The sequence below is a fragment of the Panthera pardus genome, unplaced genomic scaffold (assembly GCF_024362965.1).
Source record: "Panthera pardus isolate Hobbes unplaced genomic scaffold, ASM2436296v1 HiC_scaffold_2, whole genome shotgun sequence".
Taxonomy (NCBI): Eukaryota; Metazoa; Chordata; class Mammalia; order Carnivora; family Felidae; genus Panthera; species Panthera pardus.
Window position 1 is genome coordinate 50,842,376 of NW_026526765.1, and position 17,347 is coordinate 50,859,722.

At 46.1% G+C, this 17,347-nt stretch overlaps 2 long non-coding RNA genes across 7 annotated transcripts in view; one reads left to right on the forward strand and one right to left on the reverse strand.

Annotated features, from left to right (window-relative positions):
• The window catches only part of LOC109257581 (uncharacterized), a 48,934-nt gene that overhangs the window by 29,737 nt on the left and 1,850 nt on the right, over positions 1-17,347 (reverse strand). For 3 of the 6 annotated variants that reach the window (XR_008423730.1, XR_008423728.1, XR_008423727.1), the window contains exons 1-4: positions 13,283-13,673; positions 11,693-12,305; positions 10,202-11,211; positions 9,937-10,002 (exon numbers count right to left, since the gene is read on the reverse strand). This is a non-coding gene — a long non-coding RNA (uncharacterized LOC109257581). The other 3 variants (XR_008423731.1, XR_008423726.1, XR_008423729.1) reach the window with 3 other exon arrangements.
• On the forward strand, positions 9,158-11,252 carry LOC109257580 (uncharacterized). The gene is made up of 2 exons (XR_002076033.2): positions 9,158-9,723; positions 11,007-11,252. It is a non-coding gene; the product is annotated as an uncharacterized LOC109257580 (long non-coding RNA).

A 17,347-nucleotide genomic window follows, 5' to 3' on the forward strand; every position in this document is an offset into this window, starting at 1 on the left:
AGGAAGCACCCAGAGAGGTTTCCCGGCATTTCTGGCAAAGAAACTCCAAAGGCCGCAGAGAGAGATTCAGGGTTATCTGTGGACCTGGCTGCTTCCTCCTCAATGTTGGAATGAGATGCTGCAGCCCGTGTCTGGCTGCTCCACTATCTAATACATTCACCACGTGACTCACCCCACCAGCAGCCTCTGGAATGAACGTTATTTGGAGTAATTGGACAAGCACTTAGAAAATGCTAAGGTTTATTTTTAAATGTGATTAGGACCTGTCTCTTGCTTTCCGGAAAATCACGTGCGCTCCTCAGAGATACAAAATACTCACAATCGTTAAGCGCTCTTAAAACTGACTTTTTTATCTTGTCTTTACAATAAACTTGCTGAGTTGATTTAGGGCAGAGCATAACCATCCCCATGTGACTGATAGAAAAACTGACACTGAGGGGCAATTAAATGCACCATCTGAGGCCAAATAAATGGTCGGTGGCAGAGTTAGGGGCTGGTCTCTTTAAACCAGACAGCAGCTGCGGCCATCCCTCTCCCTATAAATTGCGAATCCCTCGACCCATGCAAATAATGCAGATCTTTCCCCAAACAGAAAAATAATCTAGAAAAAGGGAGCCACTGCCTTCTTGATTTGGTGTTTTATGTGGCAGCAGGGCAACCAATCGTTCTAACTAGGCCACGGGAAGCCTGTTTCTCTTTAAGAACCCATTAGCAAGCTGGCAAAATCTCATCCCCATTACCATGTAAATAAATAAGGATAAATTTTCCCACCTCAGCTTCCCCGTGCCCAACCAAAGCTCTCCCCCTTGCACATTTTTGATAACCTGCTCGTTCTGGAATACCTCGCAATTAAAGATAGCGTGCACTGGAAGTCAATAATTCATCACGGAGGAGAAAAAAGGATGAGATAATTAACATTCTCTGGCTGGCTTTGGCTAGGAAATAGCTTAGTAAGCACAAGGACATTTTTTGGGCCATTTCCATCACGAGGGTAGAATAAATAAAATGGATCCTTTCGTGCTCTGAACCTGAAGAATCCTCGTTGGGCTGGTTGGCCCCAGGGCTCGGCTGAGTTGGGTTCAGACTCTGCATAGATGGCCCAGCAAGCTGCCAGCAGGTGCGGCCCAGGGGCTGGGGCGGGTGGGTGTGTTATTAGAGGTGGGCAGAGGGTGTTTCCAAGCTGTTGCTTCTTAAGCTTCTAGCCCACACCCCAAGTTTCAACTTTTCAGTGAACTGCTCTTTGACCTCTAACTTTTTTCTCCTCTGCTCTCCTTTATCAGAGGGATGCAACCTGAGCCTTCCTTACTTTGTCTTTCTGTAAAATGGGAAAGATAATGCATAACAGAAAGGGTTATTGAGGATTGAACCATCATCTTTATCATCCTCCTCATCATTATCATCACTAGACTTTATGAATCGCTTATGATGTGTCAGGGTTTACACAGCACTAAATGTATTCTATTTGCATTATTGCATTTGATGCCCAGTGGGATAAATGGTCCCTCTTTGAACCTCAGACAAAGTAACATGGAAATAGAGATTTTAAAATTCTGTGTCACACAGTGGGAAATAAACTAATGAAACACATAACCCCAAGGGGGATGGGGCAGGCAGTTGGAGAGGATTTGGATATATTTATGTACGACAGAGCCATAAATGGGTGCTGGGATATACCTAACCTTTATGGTTGACGTCAGGAGGAAATGGTTTCTCTGTCTCTTACCCAAGATCAAGGGTGGGTACAACATGACTGTGCCCTCTGGGTGCCCATCCCATGGGACCTCTGTTGGCAGCAGAGTATCAGCCTACGTGGACCATGGGTCTGTCCCAGTATGGCAATTCCTATATTTTATGTTGTTATGATTCTTAAGATAAAAAAATTTTGTGCAACTCTGGCTCTGGTTTCTATGCTGATCCACTGACCACTAGCCTGATCTCTTTGTTCTCTCTAAATTCTATTTTCTTGATCCAAGTAGTGAAATTTCAGTGGCAATTTACTACAGCAAGTCAGAAAGGAATTGTCCTAAAATGTCTGAACACTTTAACCAGTAGATTCAAAGTTCCTACTTTGTAGATTCATTCCTACTTACACACCTGTCTCTGCCTTCTTCCCATTACGCGAGGTAGAAAGATCCTCCTCCTCCAATCCAAGGCTGATCCCCACTGGCCCTCTGAATCCCACCACCAACACATGCCTCCTAAGAGACCTGATCTCATCCTAAACTCCCCCTCCATCCAGACTTTGATCATCCTCCAGCCTCCCAGCTGAGTCCTTCCCAGAAACAACTAACCTTATTCATGTCTCTCTCTCTCGTTAAAAAAAAAGTCCTCCCTTAATCCCCCATCCTTTTCTGACTACTGTCTTATCTCTTTCCCCATCAAAGCCAATGATCTAAGAAAGTAGTCTTCCATGTGTTTCCAGCTCCTCACTTATTTCTCCCTGCAAACAGGCTGGTTCAGTCCTGCTCAGCCTCTGAAACTGCTCTCATCAAGACTATATACACTGTTGACCATCAAATCCAACAGGCACTTTCTGTCACCTTATGGATCACTCTGTAGGGGTTGACAGAGATAGCTTCCTTCTTGAAACTCTACCCTTGGATTTTCCATCACTAGATTTCCTCCTATTTCTCCAGGTCCACCTTCTCATTTTCCTTCAAAGTTTTCTTCTGTATTGGGCCCTCTCCAGGCTGTTCTCTCCCACTCCACACTCCCTGGCTAGGACATCCAATGGGATCATCCAGCCCCCGCACCAGTGAGTCTCTATCCAGTCCATGTCTGCGTCCTGGATGTTCTCTCCTGCACATCCCCACCTGGATATCCCCCAGCCTCTTGCATTAGTTTGCTATTTCCACAAACATAATAGTTTAAAACACCACAAGCTTATTATCCAAAATCAATCTCAGTGGGCTAAAATCAAGATGGCAGCAGGATGGCATCAGATGTCCCTTTTGGAGGCTTCATGAGAGAATCCATTTTCTTGTCCATTTCAGCTTTGAAAGCTGCCTGCATTCCTTGGCTCATGGCCCGTCACCACTCCAACTTCTGCTTCTGTGGTTACATCTCCTACTCTGATTCTGACCCTCCTACCTCCCTTTTTTGAGGACCCTTGTGATTGCTGCATTGGTCTACCCAGATAATCCAGAGTAATCTCCCCATCTCCAAATTCTTAAATTACTCACATCTGCAAAGTCTCTTTGCCACATAATGTAACATAATCATAGGTTCTGGAAGTTAGGATGTGGATATCTTTGGGTAGCCATTATTCTGGCCATCACACCCCTCAAACTCACCATGTCCAAACCTCTTGCATACCAAGATGCCTCTGTCTTGCTGATAAACCATCATCTGCCCCACAGGGCCAGCCAGAAATGTGGCATTGTCCTTGACTTTTTCTTTTCTCTCATCCTTACATCCGATTAATAAGTCAATCCTATCTCCCACCTAAATTCACTTCTCTCCACCCCTACTACTGGTACCTTGGTTTGAGCCACCATCACTTCTAATCTGGATTATTACCACTTTAGAGGTTCACTGGGAATTGGTAGTTGTTCCATGTGTTAAAGGCAAAGAGAACAAGAGGAGGATGGCAGAGATGAGGCTGGAAGGTAAGCGAAGAAAGATAGATCGCGAGGGGCCTAATAGTCGCATTAAGGAACATGGATCTTATCCTGGTAATAGTGGTGGTGGGGGTTGAGGGGAACTTTATGATTTTCAAGAAAATTAATATTTGTGTTTTCAAGAGAACACTCTGTGGACAGCAACTGGAGGCAAGAATAGCAGTGAAGAGCTTGTGGAAAGATGTCCATAGCATACTATATTCTTTCAAATGTGTATAATCCATAAACATGGGTAGTAAACATTTTAAAGAACATAAACCAAATGTTAGCAGCTGTTATTTCTAGATAATAGAATCACAAGAGGATGTTTTTCTTACTCTTAATTGCTCTGTAATGAACATGGATGATAGCAATAGCTATGTCTCATTTCCTCTGCACCCTAATATTGGTCAGCAATAAGTCCATCAGTCAGTCACATTAGTCCTTGCAAATGGATGCTAGGCTGAGTATATACATTATCTCTGAGTATGCATTGTCTCTGTCCCTCCTTTTACAGAAAACAGGCTTAGAGAGGTGGTATAGTTGATCCGACTTAAATCCTTTTAATGTGTTGCCTCTCTTGGGTAACAAACACCAGTAAAGCAACTAGAAGCCCTGGTTTCAAAGTCAGAGTCTGGTGTCTCGTCCGTGTGGCCATTTAATAGCTGTGGGGCAGGAGTTTCTTAATTTCTGTGAGTCTTGGTTTCTCTTATCTGAAAATTGGGTGTCTTAATAGTACCTGCCTCCCAGGTTAATGTGAGTGAGGATCCAGTAAGATATTGCATGTGCAAAGCTTAGAACACTACTTGGCAAATCGTGCTCAGTTAATGTTAGCAGCTGCTAGTATCATCACTATTATTACTATTACTATTATTATCCCACTGTAATAGCACTGTATTACATATAGTTCTTTAATTTGGAGAGGAATAAGGGCAAAGACTTTTTCCTAGGATATATTAAACCATGCTGGTTCTGAGTTCCACAGGAGTGGAGATACCGCCCTAATGATCTTGGTATTGTCAGCACCTAGCAGAGCGGATGCTAATTTGGACAAATGAGTATGTAGATGAATAGGTGGACGGGCAGAGACAAATAGTCAGGTGGGAGGTAAATAAATGAGTGTATTACTGATGGGTGGATGTGGGGAGAGAGGACCTGAAGTGACTCAGTATATCAACTGGCTGGATGGGAAAGCAGGTTGTTGATTGGAGGAGCAGAAAGGTAGATGAATGATGGTATGGGTGAGTGGATGGTTGGATGGATGGATGGGAGGAAGAGAGGGTCGTAAGTGACTTAGCTGTGAGGAGCACACCGCTGGATGCACGATGTGGTGCGATGGGTGGATGGATGGATGGATGGATGGATGGTTGGATGGATGGATGGGTGGATGGATGGTTGGATGGATGGATGGGTGGATGGATGGATGGTTGGATGTTTGGATGGATGGGTGGATGGATGGGTGGATGGATGGATGGGTGGATGGTTGGATGGTTGGATGGATGGATGGATGGATGGGTGGGTGGATGGATGGATGGATGGGAAGAAGGGTCTTAAATGACTTAGGGTGTGAACGAATGCCTGGATGGATGGGCTGCTAGTTGGGCAGGTGAGTGGATGGACTGATAATGGACAGAGGCACGGATGGCTGCCTCCTGTTTTGTTTTGTTTTGTTTTGTTTTGTTTTCCCTCTTCACCGCAGCCCACCTTTCCCCAGTTCCAAGGCCCCAGAGTCACACAGACCGATCGCGCCAGGGCGCCACCCCCCCCAGGGGTAAGCGACCCCGGAAAGCTCCCGGGCAGCCAGGGAGCTCTGAAGGCCTGGGGAGTCTGGCGGCGGCGCTGGGACCAAGGGGCGCGGGGCCAGGGTCGCCACCCCTGCACCGGCCTAGCTCTGGGTGAGCGCTGGGCTCTTCTGCATTGACGTCGCCGGCGGCAGGGCCCCAGGCTCTCGGGAGCCGCGGTGTGACGCTGCACATCCAACGCGGCTGCTAAAAAAAGGGCGGTGACTCACTGCCGGCCGCGGAAACTTCCAGGAGCGGGGGCTGCGCAGGGCGGGGGTGGCGGCCAGTGGCGGCGGCGCCCGGGGCGCCAGGCAGCGGCCAGGTGTGTCTCGAAAGCAAAACGGCCAGACCGTGAGCACGGGGTTGGAGGGGAGGGGAGCCCAGGAGTTCCCGAGGGCCGCGCCAGCTCCCAAGGCTCCGCCCGACCGCCAGGCCCGGGTGCCACCGCTCAGAGTCAGAGCCAGCCCTAGTCAGGATGAAGAGCTCTGCGTGGCAGGTAGCAAAGTGGCGGGTGGCTCACACTGGGTGCTCTGCTCTATGTCCTAACTCGCTGTGGATCTTAACTCACTTAACTCTCAAAATCCCGCTTTGCAGATCTAAGGCTGGAGAGGGAAAGGGACTTGCTAGAGGTGATACAGCTGGTATGACCAAGTGTCTCAATATATGAAATACAATTGTAATTTGACAATGTAGAACCCCTGCTCCGTGCCCAGGCCTGTGCTGGTGACACAGAGAGGGATGAGAATGGTCCCTGCTGGCAATGGAAAGGGCTCCAGAAGTGTTTACTGGGGAGACCTCAGTTCCATCCCCCTCCCCCCGCCCCCAAACATCTCTCAGTCCTACTCTGGGCAGAGAATAGTGGCAAGGGGGCAGAATGAAGGTTACAAAGGTGACTTGAGGCAGATTTAATGCATTCATCCACCAGGTAGTTATTAAGCACCTACTAAGTACTGGGTAAGCAAAGTAAACCTGACTGGTCTGTGTGCCTTCATGGAGCATGTGCTCTGTAGGGAAAATGGGGAAAGGAGGAGTGAGAAGTGCTCAAGGGACACAGTATGGAGAGGGAGCAGCCACCTAACCCAGGCAATCAAGGAAGGCTTCCTGATGGAAGCAGCCTTGGTACCAAGGTGGGAGGATAATTAGAAATTGGGCATATGGAGAGGGGGAGGGAAGAGCATTGCAATATAAGAACAGCTCATGCCTAAGCCCAGAAGTGTGAGATTATGGTAGGTTTGAAGGACTGAAGAACATTATGTACACCTGCAACAGTGAGGGCAAAGGAGGAATGAAGAACGGTGGGGAACAGGTGAGGAACAGGACATGAGAGCCAGGTCTGGAAGGGGAACAAGTTAAGGACTCGGGGCTTAGCCAGAGGGCAGACCAGCTAACAACTCAGCACACCACAAGAAACAGAGTGAAATCAGTTCTGTTTGTACCAGAGGACAGGACGGACGCCATGCGAGTAAGAAAGGAACACCAAGGAAGGCTTCATGGTGGAGGAGGTGGTTAACGTGGGCCTGGTTGATAGATTTTCTGTTCAAAGGAAAAGGAGAGAGAGAGAAAGAGGAACAGTCTGGGAAGTGCCATGCATGGCACAGAACCTCATCCAGGCTCTGTTATAGACCCTCTTGAAAGGTTAGGGAGATGCCCATGAGACTAAGGCTAATGCAGCATCATTTCTAGGGCCTGGGGTGGGATGAAGTGGCCCTCTTTGAGCCCCATGGGAACAGAAGACACATCCCTGGTCCTTAACAGGCTGCCATTCATTGGTGTCAGCAACCGGAAAACAGAATTGTTTAATTCTTCAACGATATGCATGAAGCAACTGTATGTCAGGTTCTGTGATGGGCACTAGAAATCCACTGGAGAACAAAAGCAGACATGTTGCTCACTCTCATGAAGACTAATTCTGGGAGGGAAAATGCTAATTTTTTTTTTTTTAAACCCAAAGAAATAAATAAAAAAGACCCAGGCATAGGTACGTGGCACTATGAGAAGGCAGCAGAGGATTGCTCTACTCTGGACAGCCTGGGCAGGAATCATTAACAATGTGACAAGTGAGCCTGGCTGTGAAAGATGAGAAGTAGATAACAAGGTAGAGATGGGAGGGAAGATTGATCCAGGTAGAGGGACCAGTGCATGCAAACCCTGCTCTGGGGGAAAGTCAGATGACTGACATGGAGAATGAGGGGAAGCTTGGTTCAAAATAAAGCTGATCAGCAGTTTTTTAGACCACCATACCAACTGGGGATTGTATCCTAGAAACAACAGAAGGTGTTGAAGTATCTAGAATGGGCAAAATTGGGAGCAGAACACTCCAGGTGCTCTGGGTACACAGAGAACCAAGGAAGAAACAGATTCTTCATCTACTGACATTGCTCTTTACTCACCTCACCTCATTTAACTGTGACCATAACTCTGCAAGGTTCTCATCTCCATTATCGTAAGGAGACACCTGAGGCTCAGAGAAGGTAAGTGGTTTGCCCATGTCCACAGCTTGTTCAGTGGACCAAATGAAAGTCTCTATAATCGCATATTCTTTCTAATGTGGATGAGATTAGAAGGTAGGGCCGGAAGTTAGTGCAGAGTAGGATTTGGATAGCCAGAAAGGAGGTAAAGAGACTTTTACCAGGGGGCAAGAAGTCACGAGCCATGTACACATGAGACTAAAAATGGCCTAAGAAGTAACGTAGGAACTGCTCTACACAGAATATAATGCAGAAAACGCAAGGGGGCGGGGAGAGATTGGAAGGAAATATACAAAAAGATTGCTCTCTCTGAGGATTATGGGTAATTTTTATTTTTAAATTTTTGCTTGACTATGTTTTCTAAATTTTCCATAAGGAGTAGCTGTGTTTGTGTATGTGTGTGTGTGTGTGTGTGTGTGTATAAATAGAGAGAGTAGCAGTTATATTTTAGGGGGATCAGGTAAGCTTTTTTCAGTTCTTGCAGGCAATATTTACATCATATTAATTTTTTCATCCCCCTTGGAACTGTGAATTCACCTGCAGTTGCCTTCACAAGCCATAGTACCCACACCCTCACCCTACCTGTAGTCAGAGCCAACAAATTCCTTGGCAAGTTTTAATTAAGCTCTTTCAGTGTGTCCACCCCGCATAGGCTTGATGGGGGAATAGATACAAGAGCAGTATAAACCAGGGCCCCTTGCCAGAGCAAATATTTTGATACTGAATGATTTGGCTGCATCTAAGCAGGCGAGACCTGAGAACACTCACTCGCAAGGCTGCCTCTGCTAACCAAATGGCACAGCATACTATGATGTTATAATATTAGGTTCTTAATCATGGAAACACTGGCGTCTGTTTCAGCGGAAGCTTCCTCCCAGATGGTGCATCCTACTGTTTTTGTCGTCTGGAACAGTGTGAGGTTTCTTAAATGGCTATACGCTTCCAAATCATCTTCCACACAATGGCAGCCTGTTAATTAAGTGGTCCCTTTGTGATTGCATTTGATAAATATGAGATGAGAAGGGTTTATCGAGCTGTGAAGAAAAAAGCAAGGCACAGCAACAGGAAGAAGCTCCGGCGGGTGGAAAGGCCTTTGTGTGGGCGTCGTCCAGGGAGCTTCAAGGGAATTGGGGACAGCTTTGCAGGCACAGAAAGGAGAAGGCTGGGATTCACTCAGACCACACGCTGCGACGTCTGCCTAGTGGATGGCCAGCCAGATGCACATGGTGTGTGAGGCACTTTGTGGCAGAGGCGGGCAGGGAGGTGGAAGCCTTCCAGTTCTTTCTGAGTTGACTGATGTGAGGTTGTCAGTCACACTGCCAGGCGCTGTTTTGACTTCACTCATCAAGATTTGCACTGTGCAGCTCCAAAAAAGGTATCTGCTTTGAAAGTAGTGTTCTGCATTCTTGGAGCAGATGACTGGTGACAACATCCAATTAAATAGAAACGCTTGGCCGGGGAACTTGACTTGGAGGGTTGGTGAAGTTTCAGGTCTAACTTGTTAAACTTGGCCTTCCTCAAATACTGGACAACTTTCTCCAAAAACAGCACTTCAGGGAATCAAACCTAATTATAAGTGGCATCTTCAATTGGACATAGATCTCCATCAGCCATCTTCCTGCCTCGGGAAAGGCATACATCAACCCCAGGCTAGAGAAAAGGATCTGTGATACCTGATGACTTCTTTGTCTTTCCCACTGGTTCAATCCTATTTCAGCCATTCATGCGATGAATATCTACGAGGCATTTACAGGGAGGAAGGCACATATCTGCGGAGGTGATGACTGGGCTGATGTGATTCTGTGAACCACTTGAGGGCAGAGGCTTTGGCTTTATCTTCATACTTCTGACACCTAGCAGAGTGCCTGCTGCCTGGTAGGTGCTCAGTAAAGGTTTGCTGAATGACTGCGTGAATGGATACTATTTGCCACACTCTCCTGTACTTAATACTGTTCTAGATCTTTTTTAATTCCCTCCTCCTGCTGTCAGTCAAGCTTATTTTTCTGACTCTGGTGGCTGTTGAGAACAGCTGTGTCTCAACTTTTGCTCTGTAGTGCTTCATGTACTCGGAAATTGTTAATAACTCACCTCTCAGCCTTCACTCCTCCAGCTCCCTCTGCTCTTCCTGTGGCATCAGTATCTGCTCCTGGTCACCTATAATAAGAAAAGTAATTTGTTTTGGCGTCTAATAGTCCTTTACAGCTTGCAAAGCTTTTCACTTGTTAAAGTATGGTTTCAAGGGCTGTGGAAGAGCCACTAATAAGCCTCAACATCACACAGTCTGCACCCCCCCAAATACCACCCCTCACCCCACTCCTCCTCCCACCTTAAAGCCCAGCATCAGCAGCTTTACCTTGCATTCCACCATCAAAATAGGATTTGGACAGCACCTCCCTAAAACAGGGATCACATTGATGTTCACATTTGTTTACACTATAGTGTCAATTATACCACATCCTGGGCTGAAGGTGGGTTTACAGTCCAGAGGAAAACTGGAAAATCACAGGAAAGCCCAGAAACTTTGCCCCCGGGCCAGACCTGCACAGCAACACATCTCTAACCATAGCTGAGAGGTTCAGCAGTTACTGACATATTATTATTGTTATTGTTACTTACTATGATTACAAAGACTGCTAATGTTACCATTAGCATGTTTCTAGCATCTAAACACTAGGCCAGCAGATTTCAGCTTCCTTCTTGAAACGTAAGCTAGGCTCTTGATTATTTCACAGCTATTCATGAACTAGGCTGATCCTTTTATTTTAATTTATTTTAAGTATCAACAGATATTCTCTTAAAATATTCCCAGGCTGTATCAAAGGTAGAGGGTTTTTTAATTTTATTTATTTATTTATTTGCTTGCTTATTTATTTATTTTTGAGAGAGAGAGAGAGAGAGAGAGAGAGAGTGAGCAGGAGAGGAGCAGAGAGAGGTGGACAGAGGATCCAAAGAGGACTCTGTGCGGACAGCACAGAGCCCCATGCGGAGCTCAAACCCATGAACCGTGAGATCATGACCTGAGCCAAAGGCAGATACTTAACTGACTGAGCTAGCCAGGCTCCCCAAAGGCAAAGGTTTTGATGGCTGGTAAATTTGGTGGCTGCCCAATGGAGACACTTTTGCTTCCTGTCTTTTAACCATTTTCTTCTCCTTCCCAGGCATGGGAGAGCCTCGGTTAGGCAACTGACTTCCAGGGGACATTGTGAAAGCTGATTGACTCTTGGTCATGTGTTGCAGTGATGAGCCGGTAGCATCCTTGACTCTGAGCACCTCCCTCCCCCTACTGGGAGGTTACCCCACTTGTTCTTCACCATCATGGCCACCACTGGACCCTAGTGTCTCATTTCACACTACAGGCTCCCCCTGTAAAATAAAATTGATAAGAGGCTTTCTCACTGGTCAGATGCTCCTGCCTCCCATCCATTACTCAGTCTACTCGCCTGGCTTCTGATCTCCTACCTTCTGAATTTTGTGTACTTCTTGCCTCCTTGCCTGTGGTCTGTTGGCATCTCTCCAGGTGCTTCTGTGGTACATGCTGCCCTTTTGCCCGATTACCCCTTGCTTCCTTCCTGGTCTCCACAAGCCATGATGATCATGGCCCCCACAGAACAAATAGCAAAAATACAAAGCCATCACTTCCCTGACATCCCTTGAGAAGACAGAGCGGAGAAGTCTGGCTGTAGATTGCTGGATAAGAAATGGGTCACAACCTGCCCTCTAATAAGGCCTTGCTCATCCTAGTTATTCCAGTTCATGCCTAAGCACTTCCTACTCTCTGACACTTGTTTTTGTTCTGACTGGCCTTGCTGGTAAGATGGAAGACATTGAATGGCAAATAGCAAACCCGTAAGAGAACTGGAGTGCTCAGCTTCACCCCTCAGACTCGCTCCCAAGAAGGCATCGTCTCCTCCAGAAGCATGAAAGAGAATGTTACTGCTTTTGTTTCAGTAGACTTGACTTTTTAGAGCAGTTTTAAGTTCACAGCAAAATTGAGCAAAGTGCAAAAGGTTCCCATAGACCCCACACATGCACAATCATCCTTACCATCAACATCTCCCACCAGAGCAGTACGTTTGTTATCGCCCATGAACCTACATGGACACATCATTATCACCAAAGTCTATAGTTTACCTTCTCGGTACTGTACATTCTATGGGGTTTGACACATACACTGATATGCATCCACCATTGCACTACTGTGCAGAATAGTTTCAGTGCCCAAAAATTTCTTTGTGCTCTGCCTGTTTATCCCTCCCGCCCCCCAACCCCTAGAACACACCGACCTTTTCGTGGTCTCCATAGTTTTGCCTTTTTCAAAATCTCATATAACTGGAATCATACAGTATGTAGCCTTTTCAGATTGGCTTCTCTCACTTAGTAATATACGTTTAAGGCTCTCTGTGTCTTTCCATGATTGGTAGCTCACTTCTTTCTAGCACTGAATATTGTTCTGTCATCTGGATATAACACAGTTATAGATTCATTCACCTACTGAAAGACATCTCAGTTGTTGCCAAGTTTGGCAATTATAAATAAAGTTGCTATAAATATCCATGGGGAATGTTGTTTTTAATTATATATATATATATATATGTATATATATATATATATATATTTTTTTTTTATCAAGGATGACTTCTTGATGAACAGGGAGATATCACGTTACAACAAATATATGTGGCTCAGTATGTAGAATACATAGCCAACCCAAGACTTCCCAAACAGCTGTCATCAAATTCTCTCTAGAAAATCACTTAAAGAGCTTTTAAAAGACATAGATTTTTGAACCCCACTCCCAAAGACCAGTCCAGTAGGCCAGGAAAATCACCAGGTTTAAGGAACCCAGGCTTTAACCTCCAAAAGGAAGGAAGCAATGGAAAGTTAAAGTCTTGTTTGTACCGGGGAGATCATGCACAATGAGGAGGTTGGAGTCTAACATCCAAAACTCATTTGATGGAGACATTTTGTTCTTCTCTAAGCCTCTTGGGGAAATGACTTGGTGACTAAAAGAATTGTTGATATGTGCTATCCTCCCCCATTAAAAGGAGCTAAAAAAGCCCTGGGCACCAAGATGTGAACTATTTCCTTCAGGGTAGAATAGAGCCACTAAAAATAGCCTTGGAAAATAAGGAGTTGTAGAGGTTCAACAAGGAAAACAAATCAGAAATAAATTTGGCACCAAGAAAGAAAGGAGGAGAAAGAGACAAACTCTCACAGACAGTAGGGAGAAAGCGGCTATTAGCTTGGGTACATAAAAGCAGGTACATTTTTCCCACCCACAGAGCTGCTGGCTGGCATTCCTGCAGTGTAAATCAGTCCCTCCGGAGCAAAGGAAGATGAGTCAGAGAGTCAGCCAGGATAGGCTAGGTTATGCCAGGGTAACAAACAACCCCCCAAATCTCAGAGGCTTAACCACACAAAGGTTGTTTCTCACTTGCATTATCTGTCCAGTGTGTGTTTAGTGGGGGCTCTGCTCCTTGAAATCGCTGAGGGCTCCAGGCTGACAGACGCTTCATCACCAGTTATGGTTCCAGGACCACTATGCTAGGGATCAGAGGTGCTGCTCTGTCTGGCACTGAGAAGTAAATGGATCGGCTGGAGATGATGCAAGCACTTTCACTCACTCCCCACTGGCCAAAGCAAGGCATATGACCTGCCTGTGTTCCAGTGAAAAAAGGCAGTGAAATTATACTCTGTGTCTAGGAGGTGGAGAATGAGAACAGGTGTAACAGCTCTGCTGGCTGCTATATCCGATAGAGGAGCTGAGGGTGAGAGATGGTGGAGGAAAAAGGCTCCTTTGCAACCACCAGTTTGCGGTTGGGATTCATCTCTCTCCTTACCATTCAACAGGAGCAGGCCCATCCAATGCCCCTGAGGGTATCTCAGGTTTTGTTTCCTGCCTGCAAGGAAAGAGACAGCTTGGTGATGAACTGAACCCTGGAGTCATGCCAACCCCCCCCCCCCCTCCATGTCTGGAACCTACCAGTCGTGTGACCTTAGGCAAGTTATTTAATCTCTCGGGCCCTCACTTTTCTTAGCTGTCTAAGATGGATGACAACAGTGCCTACCTCACAGAGTTGTTGTGGGGCTTAAATGAGATTAGTCAAGAAAAGAGCTCCAGGCCACAGCTGCTCAAACTGGGCTGTGCCAGTAAACCACTCAAGGAGCTTGTTAATATGCATTTCTGATTCAGAGGTCTGGGGTGAGACCTGAGATCCTACCCTTCTTTTCTTTCTTTTCTTTCTTCCTAAAGAGGAAAAAAGAGAGGCGCCTGGGTGGCTCAGTCAGCTGAGCGTCCGGCTTCGGCTCAGGTCATGATCTTACGGTTTGTGAGTTCGAGCCCCGTGTCAGGCTCTGTGCTGACAGCTCAGAGCCTGGAGCCTGATTCGCATTCTGTGTCTCCCTCTCTCTGCCCCTCCACTACTTGTGCCATGTCTCTCTCTGTCTCTCAAAAATAAATAAATAAATAAATAAATAAATAAGTTTTAAAAACAGGAATGTGCCACTCTAACTGTGCCCAGCCTCCACACGAAGCTTCTCATCACACGGGAAGATCTGAAGCAGCATAAGTGGGCAATTTCTTGAAAAAAAAAAAAAAAAAAGGTGGGGGGGGGAGGGGCAGAGAGAGAGGAAGAGAGATAATCTTAGGTAGTCTCTGTGAGCAGCACAGAGCCCAACCTCACGACCCTGAGATCATGACCTAAGCCAAAATCAAGAGTGGGATGCTCAACCGACTGAGCCACCAAGGAACCCCTGAAATCCTGTATTTCTTATAAGCTCCCAGGTGATGCTGACGTTGCTGGTTCATGGGCCAATATTAAGTAGAGCACACAGTGCCCATCTGTGGCAGACTATACGTATTCTTAAAACTGAATTGAGAGATTCCGAAGGTTCTCCTGCCCTTGCCCTCAATGAATAAAAACTACAGCTGCTGGTTAATGCAAATATTGTGTCTGATGCTTCGAGGGACAAATGTACTATGGAAGTCTTGTGGCTGATAGAGCAAGAGCTAGAATCAGGAGGCCTGGGTTTGTATCCAAGCTCTGCCACTCAGCAGCTCTGTAGTTTGGACAACTCATGGAAACTATCTGAACTTCTATACCTACATCTGTAAATGAGCATAATAATACAGACCCACCATCCCTCACCTGCAATTCTACAATCCAAAGAGCTCTGAAAAACACAAGTTTCTTCACCAAGTTTGGCATACATTGATATGGCAGCAAAAACTGATCTATACTGACATGAGGCTATTTATAGCCTTTGTTATCCCTCTTTTATGGTTGTTTCTCCATTTCATCACAGAAATGTGAATGTGTTTGGTAACAAGATGCTGCCACAGACCCTGCTGAGGATGTTAGATAACATAGAGCAGGTGAACCATGTTACCTTTCTAACAACTAAAATATTCTGAATTCTGAAACACACCTGGCTTCAAGGGTTTTAGAGGAGAAGCTATGGACCTGAAGTCCCTCTTTCTCCAGTAGTTGAAGGGAATAAGGAAAACAATGCATGTGAAACACCTAACACCATACCTAACACACAGTCATTGTCAGTGTTCAACAAAGAGGAGTTACTACTGAAATTATTGCTCCCAGTTCTTTCTGTGAACAGAGGGGAAGGGAATGTGGGAGGCAGTGCCTGTGCACCCCCTAGAGATAGACAGCACAATACTAAGTTTGTCCTTATGTTGTCAGCCCCTTGATCTGTCTTCTGCTTTCTCCTAAAAAAGAAAAAAAAAGTGCCTGGAATTGAATATATACAGTGAGAGTGTAGACAGGGAGAGTGAACAAAAGCAAGACTCAGGCCAGTGGAAAGGGTTCTCCCCTGTGCCTACAAAAGCTGCCCAGCAGGAACTCAGAGAGCAGCCAGGGACATCTGCTTTCCTTGAGGCCTCTTTGAATATACTGTTGAACAGTCTCACTTGAGCAAAGCACTCAGAGGAAGGGAGGAAATGGGATCTCCAGTCCTTACCCTTGGGGGAACTCCAGGATTCCCAGGGCTTGGCTTTCTTATGTAAAAATTGGGTGGTCTTGCAGTCCTTGCTCTGACTGCCTGATTGTAGGGGACACATTAAAAACATCACAAATGTGAATGCACTTTGAAAGGGAAAATCTGTGTTTCAGGTAGACTATAATTATTCATTTGACTACACGCAGGAGATCGGTAAGAGGACTGACATCACACAGGGAACCCTGGTTAGCTCGTCCTTTAATCAAACTTCTCTTGTCAACTCTGATGGCGTTGTCCCTTGCACTTGGCTCCCTCACCTTTGCCAGAGCCATTTGTGCTTGTCAATTAAGGCCAGTGTGATTCAGCTTTCACGAGATGCAAATTAACTGAGCTGCTTCAGCCCCACCATCACATACAGACTACTGAAATCAAGGCTTTCGGATAACAGATACAAACAGGACACAGATTTGAGAATTTCTCCTTCCCACTTCTTTCTTTCGCTAGGTCTGCAGACTTTTGGGCTTTCTTGCTGTCTTCATGTCCCAGGTTGAGAGCACTGGCTTTGGGTTCAGATCAGAGTGAGAACCAATCCAGACTCTCCTGCTGCTTCGCTGTCGTTTGACATGTCACTGAACTCCTTGGGTCTCAGTGTGTTCGTCTTTAAAATGGGGATAATTAGAGCTACAGGGCATGGGTTGTTGTCAAGTTTAGGTATATAAATAGAATGTTAAATTTAAATTCCTATTGTCTCTAAGATTCAGTTAACGCTTTCACACTCAGTACCATAAAAGGTAAGTGCCCCTATATGCTAAACAGAGGTGCTAGTTCTCTGGGGAAGACTTAATAACCTATAGGGTAGCAGGACCCGTACAGCAAGAATAACTGATTGACAAGCAATGAAAGAGAAGACTGGAGGTTCAAAGGTGTGGGAATTGTCTAGAAAGGTTTCTTGTTGCATGTCCCCTCCCGAGCTCAGGGATAAGCACAGAGAAGTGTCCCTTCACAAGACAAATGTGTTGAAGGAGGGGTGAGTGTAGTCAAAAGAAACAGTCACAGAGACTGGGAATGCCTGGAAGAAGTGAAGGCAAGCATCTCACACCTGGCCAGGTCTTCACAAAGGTGCAGAATGGCAGGACCAATGCTATCCTGGGACTAAGGCCAAGAGCAGTGAGAGGGCTGCTGGGATAGGATGGCATGCCTTTGGTGGCATCCATGACTACAGAGGTTGGTCATTACAAAAGACTAGAGGGGGGTGGAGTCACATGCCACAGTAGAGCCAGGATATAGGACCTGGTAGGGAAAAGCCAGCCCACCCGTCGGGCAAGGCAAGAACACAGGAGTTTTTCCAGGGGCTATGGGGATGCTGCAGAAGCCAGAGGGGCCTAAGCCCTCATGGTGGGCCCCCAGTAGAAAGATGCTTTTGAGCAGACAACAGGGCAAGAGCTAAGAATGTTACAAGAGGTCTGCTTCAGTGTTCAGTCTGGACCTCTGAGAATTTGCAAGTATATGCATAAGAGCCACCAAGTGCACACCTGCCAAACAGAGC